This window comes from Protopterus annectens, chromosome 1.part2 (genome assembly GCF_019279795.1).
Source record: "Protopterus annectens isolate FY-2018-M chromosome 1.part2, PAN1.0, whole genome shotgun sequence".
Lineage (NCBI taxonomy): Eukaryota > Metazoa > Chordata > Ceratodontiformes > Protopteridae > Protopterus > Protopterus annectens.
In genome coordinates this window covers 1,188,746,986-1,188,752,985 of record NC_056727.1, presented here as the reverse complement: position 1 = coordinate 1,188,752,985, position 6,000 = coordinate 1,188,746,986, and positions in this window count along the sequence as shown.

Below are 6,000 nucleotides of genomic sequence, written 5' to 3'. Positions count from 1 at the left end.
TACTGCTGGTAGTGCTTAGCAATTTTTATTTTTATTTACACCTCTCAACTCTTCGTGTTTTTGTAGAAGATTGCTAATTTGGTCATATTTTTGTCCTGGCCCTCATAAAAATTGATTTTTTGACAAATTACTGAAAATTATCATCTGTCCATAACACCAGATGCTGAGTTTCAAATATTTTATTGATCAGCAAAATGCATGCTGATGCAAACCATGTTAGTCTATTAACATTAAAATGAATTAGAGAGCTGTAGTAGAGAAGTGGCAGCATATTTTGCTAAACCTGTATGTTTGGTGCCCTTGTCTGAATAATAGTCATTTTACATAAGAGAATATGATGGAACAGTTTGTTTGCTACCTTAAGGAAGATGTTTTATTGAACTGGGTACTTAAGTATTATCGCAACCACAGTTTGTCTGCATTCACAGCATTCTCGGCAACATTCCATTCTTAACTGAAATATCGTGCTGCAGAGAATGCTGTGCATGCAGACAAACTGTGGTTGTGATAATACGCAAGTACAAAAAAAGTACAATGAGACGAAATTAATATGAGGACACTGTAGGTTGAATTGTGTAGACTGTAGTCATGGTTGCATGATACATTAGCGGCCAGACTTTTTACTTTGGTTAGTTTGGATTTACAATGTGCACGCTGGTTGGATTGGCCAATCAGTGTGCACGTTTCTCGTCTTTGCCAAGATGGTATTTTATAATAACCAATAAACAATACCAATAACAGTAAGCAATAAGGTGTAAACCAGGATTGTGGATTCATAACTAAATGCATTTAAATACATGCAGTATGGCTGTATTCATTGCATATCTGTTCTAATGTCCCTGCAGTCAACTGTAAAACTGTAATAACTGTAGAATGCAAAAGTAATTGCCTGATAAATGTATTACACAAACAACAGTATGGTTAAATGCTGCCTCCAGGCCACTTTCATTCACATAATGCTCTCTTTTCATCCCAATCCAGGAACAAAGTATACGAGTGAGGTAGCCCGCTTTATGGGTAGATATTGTGTGTATACTTCACAGATACTTAGCAGCAATATCAATAAAATGTAAAGCAGGATTGTGGTGCCATAACTAAACGTGTCTATATACTTGCAGTAGGACTGTATTAATTGCATGTCTGTCTTAATTTGCTGCAGTCAATTGTTACATTATTTGCAGATGTCCCCTGTAGTCACAGCCTTTAGGTTCTACTCCCATGCCTGCCAACTAAGGCATGACGGCTGTCTAGTCTACTTAATGTACACAAACATACCTCTCAACTGTTATGATTTTTTGTAATGTAAACGCAACTGCCCAATCTGTCTGGTCCATGATTAGCAGATAAAAGATTACCTGGACTGCAATGTATTTTCAAATGCGTTTACAGAACACCTTGGTAGTCATGTACTTGCACATTATGTGAAACAGTTCCATGTAGCTGTGTACCTGCATTTGTTAGTTCTTGGCCCATACTGTCTCATGCTAAAAGCTTGAAAGGTATGTACATGCTACATCATCTATAGAAGAATTATCGTCACTGTACTCACAACTGACACTGCACACCTACAGAATTATGTATTAGCAGTCTTTTTAGGAATAGCACCTGTGACATCACTAATGGTATGTTTTTTTCTCTTTCCCCACTCCTTATCTTCTTTAATTTATTACTGTTGTTTATCATTATGATTTAATATTAATATATTCTGTTAAACTGTTTTGTTGGCCTTATGGGTAATTTCATACTAGTTTGCTGTTAACATACTTACTTTTATATTTACTGTTGTGTTCCACATAATATACCTTAATATGTATTTGGATTAATCAATATTATGTTTCATTATTTTAATACTAACATTGGTTTGGTTATTACTAACCTTAACTTATTGTTATAACTAATTTACTACAGCACGTCAAGGTAGGCCAGTTCCAGGTGATCCATCTACCTTGCCTCCTCCAGCTGTGGCACCGGGGCCAAGCAATTCTGGGACCCAGCCTGGTGGTGCCCCGTCTGCTGCCCCTGCACTACCTGTAGTGTTGGGTAGTGGGATGACCGTGCTCTGCCCCAGCAATCCAGGATCCTCAATCCTCACCACTAACACCAGGGAGGTAGACCTTGAAGAGAGGAAAGGATAACTAATGCACACAGTACAGTACAATTTCCCTTAAGTGCACACAGAGATCACAGTCAGTCTGGGGCTGGTTGCTCCCTTGCTCACCAGGTCCCCAATAAGACTCCCCACTGGCACAGCTACAGGGTCCAGGTCTCAGCCTAACTGGGCAAGCTAAAACTTCCAGTACCCTCTCTGTCCAACCAGTGCTTCGTGTCCCTGCCAAGTAGCTGACACAACACACACACACTTTGAGATAAGTATTTATATAACTTCACAGACACTCCTGGGAAAGGCTAACACAGATTCACCAGCTGTGTCCCTTTACCCAGACTATACGGTAGTAATTACTGCCACCACCCAGTTAATAATATCAGATACTAAAAGGCCATTAAAAGGGTGCCCAATTATTACTGTGCAATATTATTATCCAATGGTAGTATGACCAACAGTCATGGCTTACTTTAGAGTAGCCTATTACAATAACCTCTATAAATATGTAATGTACTGTAGAGCTTATCTCTACACAAATCAGCCACAGGTAGAGGGTTGAAAAAATATTTAATAATAAATAATTAAAACACAAGACAAAACTACTACACCACAGAGATATCTAAGAGTTCAGAGATCACACAGAAACTTAAAATAATACAGTAGGACAGGTCTGATTTCAAAGGAAAATACCTAATTAATCTTTACTAGCTTTAACTATTCCTACAAGAAATCACAGTGCAAAAACTTACATGTGAGCACAAGGCAGAGTGCTGATAATTTGAATGCCCAAAGTCAAAATACTTTTTGGTCTCTTGTGAGAAATAGTATTTAAACATTACTAACAAACATGTCTCTGAGGCCCTCCCAAAATTACATCATTTTTGACACTTAGGTTTTCCCAGTATTCATATTGAATCATATTAACACCTGGTCTGAGTTCTTAGGCCACAAACTGCATTATTTAGCAATCTAACACCTGCACAGAAACTTAGAACAATATAAGACATTTCACTTGTATATTCTAACGGAAACTAGAGCAATAAAGCACCTTCCACATCTAAATTCTAGTCATAAACTTTAGCCTTAAAACAATGTGCATGAAACCTTCATCCAGCCGCACTGGAGCTGAATTCTAATATGAAAGGATCACAACATGCTTCACTAGGCCAGTAGAGTGCAATGTTGTCACATATTTTGCAGTTCCACATTTCACAGTATTCTTTACACTCAGGAAACATGCCTGTATTTTACATTTATTTACAAATGCCAGAATTATATATCAAATTCTATTTGACTAGGCTGGCAGCCTTCGCCCATCTCTCTCCAGTCATCACCCCCCCCCCCCCCAGGGAACTCAAGCAAGTTTTTCAAGTACCCCTTGAGAAACATCGCTTGAGAGTGTCAGGTCTATCTGGGAGTACCTCACCCCATTCCCTGTCTTGAGAGCCCATCTGCATTGGCATTGCTACTCCCACTGTGGTGCTGCACTGACATATATGCTTGCAACCCCAGACTCCATCTTAGCAACTTGGCATTTTGCTGACTGGCTCTGTTTAACCATGTTAGAGGGTTGTGATCTGTGATCACAGTGAAATTTCTTCCATACAGATAAGGCTGAAGTTTTTGTAGTGCCCACACTATGGCTAGACATTCCTTTTCTACCGCTGCATAGCATTCCTCCCTGGGTTGGAGCGTATGACTGAGATAAACCACTGGGTGCTCTTCTCCCTCTGAAGAAATCTGGCTAAGTACAGCCCCCACCCCATAGTTTGAAGCATCCACCAGCACAACAAATTATTTGCTGTCATCTGGACTGGCTAACACAGGGGTCATCCCAAAGCTTCCTTAAGCTTCTGAAATGCCTGCTCACATGCTGGGGTCCACACTACCTTATCTGGCCTGTTCATCCTTGTCAGGTCTGTAAGGGGAGCAGCTATGGTACTATAATTGGGAACAAACTTTCTGTAGTACCCTGCTGTCCCCAAGAATGCCCTCACCTGCTTTTTGGTAACAGGTGCAGGCCATGCCTGAATTGCTTCCACTTTGGCAGGTTCTGGCCTTATCTTACCACTCCCCATTCTATGTCCTAGGTAGGAGACCTCTGCCATACTCACCTGACATTTTCTCAGCTTAATGGTCAACCCTGCCCTCTGTAGTCTGCCCAGCACCTCCTTGACATGCTGAAGGTGCTTTTGCCAGGAATGGCTGTAGATAGCAATATCATCAATGTAAACAAGGGCAAACCCTCCTGCTCCTGATAAGATATGATCTACCAGCCTCTGGAAAGTCACTGGGGCATTCTTCATCCCACAGGGCATCTTTGTAAACTCATAAAAGGCAAAAGGAGTCACAAAGACTGACTTCTCTCTAGCACTGGGAGTCAAGGGCACCTGCCAGTAATCCTTAGTAAGATCAATGGCTGTAATATACTTAGCCCCACCCAGCTGCTCTAGGGCCTTATCTGTCCTAGGCGTGGGGTAAGCATCCAACTCTGTGTGACTATTTAATTTTCAGTAATCCACACAGAACCTGGTGCTGCCATCCTTCTTTGGCACCAACACCACTGGTGAGACCCAGGAACTGTTGGATTCTTGAATTACCCCTAGTTCCAACATCTCCTGTACCTACTCCCTCAGAGTCTGTTTGACTCTCTTAGGCACCCTATAAGGGGCCTGCCTGATAGGCCTTTGGGGTCCTGTAGCCACTTGGTGGTGCACCAGGTGGGTGCTCCCTGGTTTCCCGGTGAACATGCTCCCAAACTCCTGCAACACTGCTTGGATTTCTCGAACCTGGGTAGGAGATAGCTGCTGGGACATTGCTACCCCTTCCACCGAGGTGTCAGCTTGAGCCTCACTGAGGAGATCAGTTCCCAGATCTCCCTCCGACTCCTCCTGCAATCCACTGCAAATGCTCAGCACAAGGGCCTCCCTATCATGGTAAGATTTTGTCATGTGAACATGGTACAATCTGTGCCCCTGCCATCTGCCTAGCACTTCCACCATGTAGTTAACATCACTTACCTTTCTTACCACCTTGTAGGGTCCCTCCCAAGCTGCTTGCAACTTGTTGTGTCTGACTGGAATGAGAACCATCACCTGCTGCCCTACAGCATACTCTCTAGCTTGAGCATTCCTGTCATACCACACCTTTTTCTGTTGTTGGGCTTCTGCCAGGTTCTCCTGGGCCAGGCCCATGAGTTCCCTGAGCCTTGTCCTGAGGTTCAGGACATATGCCACAACTGACTCCTTGTGAGACTCACACTCACCTTCCCACTCATCTCGAATTAAATCTAGAGGTTCCCTCACCCTATGCCCATACAGCAACTCAAAGGGTGACAAACCTGTGGATTCCTGGGGAACCTCTCTGTAAGCAAACAACAGATGGGGCAAATATTTGCCCCATTCCCTCTTAAACTGATCTGCAAATGCCTGTAGCATGGACTTGATTGTAGAGATTAACCTCTCAACAAGACCATTAGTCTGGGGATGGTAGGGGGTGGTCTTCATGTGTTTCACCCCACAGGACTTTCACAGACAAGCCGGCAGGTCTGACATAAAATTGGTACCTCTGTCAGACAGTATTTCCTTTGGGAAACCTACCCTGCTGAAAATCTCTAGCAAAGCATTTGCCACCTTCTCGGCCTCAATGGAGGACAAAGCCACTGCCTCAGGGTATTGTGTAGCATAATCTACAATCAATCAGATATACTTTTTCCCTGTGGAACTTGGGGTACTCAGAGGACACACAATATCCATAGCTACCCTCTGAAATGGCTCCTCAGTCACAGGCAAAGGCATCAAAGGAGCTCTCACCTTGACTCCTGCCTTACCTACCTTTTGGCACTGCTCACAGGTCCTGCAGTACCGTGTTACATCTCTGGAAATTCCAGGCCAATA